We start from the raw sequence: 11,683 nt of genomic DNA, 5'->3' as shown, positions 1-11,683 counted from the left end.
TTGCCAGATTTCCTTCCAACAATATGAAAGTATGTATTTTTACATTCAATAGCACATTAGAAAGTAAAGGTGACGAAATATTAAACTTATCAATGTATAATTATGTATTTTAAGCTTATAATTAGCAATAATAATACATTAATATTTTTGTTCAAAGTAAGACTTGTAGTTAAGCCTAAGGCATTGGTTTAAAGGTACAAACTTTTTTGATAAAATAAAGTGAACAAATTTCATAAAAGAATAATATTTAACAAATAAAAGAATTTATTTTTTACTTAAATTTGTACTTTTTGTTTGCTTTGATGGATTTTTTTACCAACAATTTCTGATGTATAATTTAAAGTACCTGTTTTTATTTTCAACAGCACTTAAGATGGTAACTGTGATAAAATATAAATCAGATTAATAAAGAATTATATATGTTGAGTTCAGGATATTGATTAACATTAAATGTAAAATTATAAGAAAAAAATCCCTGCGATAAGCTTAAAATTTATTAAAAACAACATTTGAAATCACAAATGATAAAAAAATTTATTGAAATTCTATGCGTGTTTCAATGCTACAATGGTAAATCTTCATCAGTAGAATACAAGACAGGAATGGCAAAAACGGAAATAATTTTATCGGACAGAGATTACGTGAAGTAAAAAAGATAAATAAACAATTAAAAATAAAATGATAAAAATGACAAATGACTTTCAAACATTAGATAATAGGACAAACAAACCGAGAAAAAATAGACTAAAATGTAGTTTTTAAAAAAACACTGTAGCTCGGAAGGAGAAACCGAGGGCAGATTTGAAATCAGTGAAGTGAAAGTATCTAAGGTCTCATACAATCTCATGCAACAGAATGCAACAAAAAAATGGATCCACTGTGGAATTTATCATAAAATAACCTTACACAAAGGTTCAATTTTGAAATTAAAAAAAATAACAATAAATATGAAAAAATAATTTCGAAATTTCTACATTACATCTAACAAATGTTCTTACAAATTTATATAGTAAAATTTTTAACATTTATGTAACCTACAATAATTATAAAAGCAATATATTTTTAAAAAGATCATTTGCATCTCAATAAAAGCAGTGAACATAGTCCTTAAATAGTTCAATGAAATTAACATTTGATAAATATTAGAATATTATATTAAAAATATTGTGATTACAATCAAAACATTAAATTTTGATTTCATTTGCTTAACTTAATGAATAGATTCAAAGTCAACAAAGTAGTTCTTGTATTATCATGCATACCTACTCAAAATTCCTTTAAAGTCATGGAGAGAAACAAATAAATGTATTTTTCTAATTAAAAATTTCAAATGCAATAGAAAGAGAAATTAGTTCAAACAAATACGAATTCTACCCGGCTCTCGAAAATCCCTTTTTTTCGATAAGGAAATCACATTATTAAAACAGTCTTAAAAGTAATCATCTTCTCAAACTCATATAACAAAGAGCAATAAAATTAAAACATTGTTTTCGTATTCCGCTCAAGTATGTTTCACGCCGCATTTGATTGGCTCTGTTTTTCTTCGCCAAACTTATCAATTTTAATGAATTCTTTTCCCAATTAAGGGAATATTCAGTCCTTCAAAATTGTTTTAATGAGACAATCTGGAAGCTTCATGTAAATTGGAAGGATCTGAAGCTACAAATTCAGTGGTATGAAACAGGGATTTAAACAAAGATCAAAAAAATAGAACATATATAAAAAAATAAAAGAATTTTAAGCATCTTTTTGGTGACATGATAATACAATAGCGCTTCAATAGCTATGAAAGGAATCGCTTTCTGTGTATTTTTTGGAGATTACTATGCTAATTTTGCTCTGGAATAATTAGTTACGTTTTTGGGAATTAATTCCAGGATCGTGACTCATTATCTTCCCGAAATTAATTATAAAAGCTATATTTTAGATATTCATGATTCCGCAGTCCTCGTTATTTAGCTTTTACTAATTAATCCACAAAATACTTTTTTTTTGGGAAAAAAGATTGCTAATTATTGATGCAAATGCTCTTTAAAAACACTTAGTAACATCACAAGCTTAACGGAAAATGGATTCAATCCACTCTTCCATTACGGCTAATTCTGATATACTTTATCAAAATGTATGAATATAAATTTTAAAACATTTGTGATTATTTTAAGTGCGAATAATAACAGTAAATTATTTGCAATTTTTATTGTTAGTTTAGCTGATTTTTAAGTAAAGTCAAATGGATTGATCAAGTCAGCAACTTTGAAACTGAAATTATTCCATTTTCGATCAGTCCTTGAAATGGTCCTCTTACCTGAATGTCAACTTATAGGAAAAGATTTTCCTTCCGATTTTTGACACCAACTGGTAACGAACTTCAAGTTTCTTATGCCATATTTTCAATCCTGGTGAGGGTAAAGAAATATTCTTATATTTTAAAGATAGTAGAACTAATAGTAGTGGTGATATTTAAATTAAGTTTCACTGGAGTTGCACAATGGGCTATTGCCGTCACAATTTTGATCTTCTGCAGAGAGGAGGCCTCCCCAGCTTTGGTTGCAGACAACCTGCACACAAGATCGAGCAATTTACGGTAGAACAGTTTAACAAGGATCGATACCATACACCCTTGGTACCTTCGCATTATGATCAAAGTGATCACTCACCCACTCACTGACTGCATACAATGATGCTTGATTTTGGGGATCCTCTGGAAAAGGTGTGTTACGATCAGTCTACCTTGGGGGAATATTTTAAAGAAAAATGGGTGCCATTTTAATTAACGTACTGTAATAAAAAGTATAAATGGCTGTAATAAAAAGTGTAATATTGATACGATATCGACAAGTTTGAAAGTATAGTAAGTTAGAAGAAGTACTCCTTTGTTCAAGAGGCAAATGATCCTCTAGGAAGCAAATAAATACAGCGAATAAGCCTTTAAGACCCATGCAATTATCACAATTGTATGTATTCTGCAGAATAAATACAGTTAATTTTCAACTGATATAGGTATATATGAGTATGTCACTCGTGGTCAAGTAGGTCACTGGGGGACAAATTCAAACTATATGATCTGTGGACCGGGATAGCCTGTTTGGTAGAGCACTGGGCTCATATCTAAGAGGTCGTGGATTCGATTCCCTCCCGCCGTAGACTCTCAGTGTAGTAAATGGTGAATAATGCACGTTAAATCTGTCGAGTATCAAAGTTCGCCGTGATTCCATAACAATTCCTACCTCTTGGGATACTGAACCAGGAGTTTCCATTTCTTCCAGATTGGTTCAAAATTACAAGGCTACGAAGTTGGACATCAGTAGTCGGAAACCCAAAATAGGGTCGGCTGTTCAACGACGGAAATAGAATTAAAATAAAGCTATAATCTGTGTGTTTGATGATGTTCCACTGAAACTGCTGCAGAGCTATGATTTGACGGCGTGTCGTTAAAATCGTCTCTTCATAGGTAGGCTGAAGTTTTGGTGGACTCTACATTGGAGGGGTGACTCTTAGGTGGACTCTCCATAAGAGGAGTGACGTGTAGGCGGAGTTACCGTGCCATAGGCAGACCTACCATAGGCAGAGTGACGTGTAGGCATTACGTTTTCTATTTATGTCCTGGAGAAAACTTTCGCCTTTACTCTCCAGTTCAAAATTTCCGTTCTGAATTTCTCAGTGCTTCCCAATACCTCTCAATTTTAGTTTTATTCTGGTCTGAAAAACATAAAGTCGACCAACAATAAATGACAAAATACAGTTTTCATGACTTCAAATTATAGACTGGGTTTGTTTAAATTTTCACACTTTTGGTGAAGAGGATTGCTCTACACGTCACCCATTAAACTGCTTTCTCCCCTGAAACAGTTTCCAGCTGACCTTATCACAAACAAAAGATGACGTGAAATGGTCAAAGATCTATCATTGCGAGGACATGCTGGAGAGCTAGCATGACATTGACGTAAAAGATCTTCGTTTTCTTCAAGAAGAAACAAAACACGTCATCGGAAATTGTAGTTATGTATATACAAGTGTTCAATATTTGAAATGTTGTAAATTTCATGAAAAATTTAATGGGTTTTTTTATTTCTGGATAGGAAACCTTACTTTCAGAGTACCTTTATTTTATTTCTCTTAAATGTTACCAAATTAGTAGTATTAGTAGTAGTATTCTTAGGCTAATCGAAAAATCCGGCTCTTTTCTGATGTACCAGGCTAATGTGAAAATTCTCCGGTATTCTATAATTTGCCTTATATTTTTAGATTTACTACAATCAGCCCACATACCTTAAGACAATTTAGGAAATGTTTGAGGAATTTCTCATTCAGAAGAAGTTTGCTTAGACTTATTAAATAAACTCTCATTAAACTTTTTATTATAAGCATTCACTACTCGGCCCATTGAAAATTGAAAATTGTGTCACTCTAATCAAGAAATAAAGAATATATATTCTCATTAGCCTAAGGATATGTGGACTTGCAGCAATAATCTTAAAATTCATAATTAGAAAATGCTGGAGACTTGCTCAATTAGCCTAGCTAATTACAAAGTGCTCTGACATTTTCAGAGATTATTGAAGTAGCATACCATATATTATAATTAGCATACCATACCATATATATATATTCTAATTCATTTTCAAAGTTTTAGTGGTCTCGGTATATTTTATAATATCCCTACCTGAAGGAAAATAAATGAGTGCTTATCTAAGTTTTTTCTTAATATGAGAAAAATCAATGCCTGTAAACCCCGCAAATACGTTGAATGCGTGATTCTCTATCATTTAACATAGAACTTCAAAGGTTTTTTGTTTCACCAAAATGCAGCTGGACCCAATATCATTTTTCCACACGCAAAACAAGTCGGCATTATCTTCAGGTTGTGACTTTTTTCACTCCACTCATTAATCCGTCATTTTAATTATACAGCCTCAATCATCGATCAGATCTTAAAGTAAAAGAAATAGCGTAGTTAAAATTCAGACAAATCCCTGGCTGTTACATTTTCAAGACACAACGCCTCCCAGGGCAAAAATATCACTAATACTCATACTTTTCAACATCCATCGTTATTCAAGGCGCTCATTAACCCTCGATATCACACCAAGAACTTCAAGAAAAGCGTAAAGTTCTTAATTAGAGAGCTGAAAAGCGCTCAATCTCCGACAAACGTCAAACTGATGGTCGACCACACCTGTAGTAATGCCCAGCCTCAACTTGTTGTTTTCAGAACTAAATGAATTCTTTTGTAATGGCGGATCAATTTTTTTTTCTTATTATTTCTAGTCCATCAGCCATTTTATTATTCGTGGTCAGAGACAACACCCTGTTGTATTCCCTGAGGGCAGCTTTTGCACCGATAAGTTGAAGTCTTTGTGGAGCAAAAATTAACCACCATTGGAGCAGAGCCAGAGGTTCTTAAAAGGAACGGTGGTCTTGTGCGTGAGGTTTTTAATATCGTGTGAGGGGCTCTCTACAAATTGAAAATTTCCAATTATGGTGTATGCAATCTGAGATGTATTTATCCCGTGACATTTCGGGAATTACAGTAATTTACTAAATATTACTTTGACTTCTTTAGAACATTTAATTGTTAAAAATATATTGTATGCTTTCATATACATTTTATTTAAACAGGGAAAGTTTTAGTTTCATTGGAAGTTAAAAAATGTTAATAATAGAACAGGGAAGTCTTTTTTGTTTTAAATCAAGATACGAAGCTTATATCCTTGGAAATGCTCATTAGTTTCAGAGCCAGTATTACACTTGTACTTGCTTCATTAAAATTAATTAAGTATTTTTTTACTAAAACCAATATAAAGTCAAAGCAGTTAGATCAAGCTGAACCATATTTTTTATTGATGAAAATAACGTTTTTATTTAATCTATAATATGTTTTTTTTAACGCTAGCAGGATTTTTTGATACGATAGTACTTTTTTTACAGTTACATACCGTATGGACTGTCCAAAAGGTACCAGAATATGGTAAAATTCCCCGTGTTTCTAGCTGTATGGTAACCATCAGCCAAAACGGACTCTAAGTGGATGTCTAAACAGAGTAACTTCAATTATATCCACACTCCCTTATAGTTTTTTGCTTGTTTGAATACAATTTTCGACAATCATTTAAAAAACTAACATATAATTAATTATTGTACCCTTACAAAATTGAACTTACAGTCCGTTCACAATGAAAAAACATTCCTAGTGGTCTGCGATTACATTTCAGGCAATTGGTCGCTATGTAATTCTCAATATTTAAGTTGGAATGGAATATGCATTGCTGAATACCCCGTGTCACTCGCTTTCGTTGTCACTCGCAGGAAATTACGAAGAGTCGATAACAAAGCTCAATAAAATGAAACAAATACCCAACAATAAAACTCATTTGAAACTAAATTAACGTGTCTATTATTGCATATTTATTACCCATCAGTACCAAATTTTTTTTTTTTTAAATTCTTGTATTCTTTGTTTAAAAATTAAAATGTGAGATAATAAGAGCATGTGTATAGTAGCACCCTTTTACAGAGCCTCTGGCGTTACTCTTCACAGATTAATAGTAACAAAAGGAGATCAGTGCCAAAATTTCGGGTTACTTTCCACTCACGCTTCCACCAAGAAGTACTGTTTTATCAGGAAAACATCAAGCTTTCGTTGTCACTCGCAGGAAATTACGAAGAGTCGATAACAAAGCTCATTAAAAATGAAATAAATAGGTGTTGTTGGAACGTAACACCGGCACACACTACAGGAATAAGACGAAGAGAAGGGTACCAAGGGGGTGGGGTAGAATTAGGAAATGCTGCCAGATGCAATGAGGGCATCAGAGAAACGTTCGATAACCCTCTTCCATCCTCCACTCCCCACAAACAGAAAACCCCTCATTTCCTCCGCTTAACAAGATTTTTGCGAAATAAAGTTATTAACTGAGAAATAACTGGAAAAACAAAACAAACCGAAGGAACGGAATAAACGAGGAATTGTGTCAGCGCTTGGAGGAAATTGACTTGATTATTAAAATACACTCCAGCTGCTAAGTTCTGTCCTGGATTAAGAGCAATATTTCCGCCAACATTTACGCAGCAGTTTAATATTTAATGCCGCAATTTGCTGAATGGAATATGGAAAAAAATCTACCTAATGCCGAATGCATAAATCTTATTTAAGTATCTGGAATCATAAAAAAGTAATTATGAGGTATCCTAATGACAGCGAATCATTTGTTTGGGCCAATGATATGAGGTTTTCTGTTGTAAAAGGAGTTGGTTTTGTTTGAATTTATTTATAATGATGATTTTTAGCATATAACTATAAATATTTAACTAGTGCAGAGCCTAATATACATAAGAAATACACTTTGTTTAAAGTATCTCTTTCAGATTCTTCGTTAAATGGATTTTGTCGAAATTAAAATACAAATGTCTTTGGTATTTACTTTGAACAAAGGTTTAAACAGAAAGTAAAAAAATAGCTAAACTGTTTCCTTAAATCCATAAATGCATATTAAATAAATTATAAAATATTTTCCTTTTGCCTCCGAGAAATATTTTATTAAAATTACTTGACTTATACTATTTTCAAAATCAAATGGAGCAAATATCGAAACTTATTTGACAAAAAAAGGCTTGAAACTGCAATTAGTTGTTTTCATTTTAGCTGTAAAATATATAAAATAATAGTTTAATCAACTAGTCAGTATAAAATAACAGTTACATATTAATTCTAACTTGTCAGTATCAAATATAAAATAATAGTTTAATCAACTAGTCTGTCTGCTCCTTAGACATATGAATAGAAAGCATGCATTCAAAATTTCAAACAATTCGCCCTAAATTATTTTGCAATATTGCGTTTAAAATTATTGAAAATAACGGAAAAATTAGTCTTGAGAAAAAAAATGAAAAAGGCACAATTATCAATGTAAAAACTAAAATAAATTATTTTTTAAACCATCATAACTTGTATTCTATTTTATACAGAAAAAAATAAACAATACTGAAACAGTTTTAGAAAGATAAAAAAACATAGTTTTTATTTGCAAAGGAAAAAAAAGCAGAAAAAGGAATTTTTTTAGTTAAAATCAGCTTAAAATCTACGATTACAGTAGTCTTCAGTTTCTGACAAAATCTGCGGCTCAATTACTTCTATACCCTAAACGTACATAAAAAATATATAAATGATAATAATAAAAAAAAATTTTTAGAGCAGTAGTCAAAAAGAAAAAAAAATTGTGATTGCGTTATTACAATCACTAGTTACCCATTGGTCAAATGCTTTTTTTCCTGGTTTGACTCTGGTTTGATGAAAACATCTTATAATTGGCTAATGTATTTGTGCAACTACCATTTTGACTAGCTATGAGGTGTTTTATGGGAAAGAAATATACTATGTAAATAAAATTAGAAAAGTTCGAAACTTTTATTTTTATTAAAGTTATTTTTATAGGCAGTATTTTACAGATCATTTGGCAACAGAAAAAGCCCCATTATTATTTCCGGAGTGTTTAAAAATAAATGTTAATGACAACAAAAATAGTTTTATTAGACACTATCTTGCTATTGATAAAAGAACAATAATGCAATGATCAAATGAAAATGACATTGGAAAAAAGATTGTCCGTAATTCTTCCCATTAACTTTCATGAATTCTACTTTTCTATTTGGCTGTGAATAATACAAAGATTGGATTTCGTTTCGGCAAAAATTGCTTCAGGAGATTTTTAAAGCTCATCGTAACTCATTGATGCATTCAGAAAGTTTTTCAACAACAAATAATCGACAAACAAGTATGCTTTAATAGTTCTCTACTTTATCTTACTATGGTAACGCATGAACTTTATTTGAAACAAACCAATTTGTAATTCCAATGGTGCAGTGAATTGAGACTTGATTTTACTGAAACACCCACACTTATCCTCCTAATTCAGTGCCATAAGGAAAAATCCTAGCTCATGAATGTAATTTCTATGTATTTGAAAAAACACAGACTTGTTCTACGTCTATATTTAGCTGCTAATTATATCTTTAACTTTCTAATTTGCATCAAACCAATTTTCAACTCTAATGATAGTGTAAACGAAAGCTCAGTCTTGTTAGAAGATTTGCTCATGTCCTCCTAATTCAGTGTCGTAAAGAAAGAGCTCAGATATAACTTCAATATAATCTGTAGGCTCCTGTCTACTTTTTGGAAAGAACAGACTTGTTCTCTCTCAATGCTCAACTACCTACTATATAACTAAATTCCCAATTTTCAACAAACCAATCTTTTTACTTCAATGTTGGCATAAATGAATTAAAGATCTTGTTAAAACAGATCCTCCTCATTTCTTAATTAAGAACCATAAGGAAGGAGCTCAGATTTTAGCACTTGAATATTATCTCTATGCTTCTGTCTAAAGGCGAGAAAAAAAACAGACTTGTTATCCCTCAATGTTCAACTGCCTACCATTTCATTAAATTTCCAATTTGCAAGAAACCAATCTTTTTACTTCAATGTTAATATGAATAGATGCATGGTCTTGTTAGAACAATCACTCATCTCTTCTTAATTAAATACCATAAGGAAGAAGCTCAGATTTTAGTAATTGAATATAATCTCTATGCTTCTGTCTAAATGTGAGAAAAAAACAGACTTGCTCTCTCTTAATATTCAACTACCTACTATATAATTAAATTCCCAATTTGCAACAAATCAATATTTTTACTTCAATGTTGGTATGAATGGAGGCATGATCTTGCTAAAACAGACCCTCCTCTTCTCTTAATTAAGTACCATAAGGAAGAATCTCAGATTTTAGCACTTGAATATAATATCTAAACTGCTGTCTAAATGTGAGAAATGACAAACTTGTTAAATTGCTAAATATTTTATTATATTTAAAATATGCAACAATTTTTAACTCCAATTGAAGTGTGAAAGAAGGCTCGTTCTGGTTAGAACTGCTACACATCTGCACTTAAATTAGTGCTAATAAAAACAGCTCAGATTTTGAACTTGAGTATAATCTATATACTTCTGCATACTTTTGACAAAAAAAAATTAAGCTTGTTCATCATCCATATTCAACTACAAACTAGATCATTAAACTGATACCTCATTTGGCAAATTGAATAAAATATAAAATTCTTCTCCATTCCTCAGATAAACCCAGTAGTAATAAAACCTAGTGTCTAAATCATTTTAATCATATTTCATTTCTCCCTGAAGACGTTACTGAAGTCGATTCTGAAGCCGATGACATATGCTTCTTAGTCCAAAATAAGTTGCTATAAATATGTGTATCAATTTAAAGAACACGAAAAACAGCACTTACGCAAGAAAATTTTCTACACAACTAGGTTTCTTATGACTTGGAAATATTGAAAAGGGCATTACCATTTTCAAAGAAGTAATAAATTTTAAAGTATTTATAAAACCTGTTTGGGTGATGTTTCTGAAACCATAATGACAAGTCAATCGCCTTTTTTAATCACCAAATCAAGAAACGATAGAAATGATTTTAAATAATTTAAAAATAGAAAGGTTAATTTATCGAATTTCAAACCAACAAAGGATTTTGAGTTTGGACATTCAAACTCAAAATCCCTTGTTGACAATCGGACACTCTAATCCACTTCTTGATTTATAGTTTGCTTGAACCTGAAGGTCTGTTCAAAATTTTACATGTTAAACGTATTTGAACTCTACTCATTTTCAGAAATTTCAACGATTTTTGTCCCCACTGTTCTTAATCCCAGACAAACATTTTTTTTTCGTTTAACACCAGAAAGACTGAAATTTAATATATACCTATATTGCCCAAAAGCAGTCAAAATGACTGAATTGTAAAAGAATAAATAATGTGTAAAAAAATTTGTTTGAAATTAATTTTTAATATTTTTTATATTATTTACAGTTATAGAACGAGTTATTATTAAATAATAACAATAAATAAATATATGTTGTACAAAATTCTAAGAAACTGTGTCATTATACATATACATCATTGTTTTTCTAATTGAAATTAAATGCAGTCACAAAATTACTTCCTTAGGCAATCTACTGATATAAATGTAACCGACATTTTCCTGTTAGATTTTTTTTTTATTCTTATCATACAAAGCTTCGTTCCCCAGACAGATTAAAAAATCAATTTCGACTCTAACGCTGGAAGTTGAGCAGAGTATATATACTTCCTGTAGTTTCTGCATTTTGAAATTGGTGGAGAAACTACTGTCTCGTCTGATTGCATGTAAGATAACAATAGAGATAGTTAATTAATCGTAAGTACCAAAATATATTTCCACTTATTCTTCAGATCATTTGTTTTACTATTAGTAAAGAAAATGACGAATTAGTGACGCATTCCTTCTGCGGCAAAGGCACAGCATCTTGTGTCAACGTTGTCTTAGATGCAGAGTTGAAAATTAAAATAAATTTAAACATTCATAAACTTAATAAAAGTTGTAACTGATTTAAACTTCAAAACTCCTGGTTTATAATAACTTCATATTAAATAAAAATTTAATGTAAGATTTATACTTGCCTTTTTGCACCGTGATTAGTCAGCTTTCGAAAGCGTTTCTGTTTTGTTTTTCCTCGGTAAAATATTGATTTGTGTGTACTGTTTTGTTTACATTTTTGATTGAGATTCTAAAAATACACATTTAGGGTGCTCTTTATAGAACACTATGTATACAAGGTGAGTCAGTAGAACGA

The sequence above is a fragment of the Parasteatoda tepidariorum genome, chromosome 1 (assembly GCF_982258835.1).
Source record: "Parasteatoda tepidariorum strain Cologne lab strain chromosome 1, Ptep-v5.0, whole genome shotgun sequence".
Lineage (NCBI taxonomy): Eukaryota > Metazoa > Arthropoda > Arachnida > Araneae > Theridiidae > Parasteatoda > Parasteatoda tepidariorum.
This window is presented reverse-complemented; position numbering follows the sequence as displayed.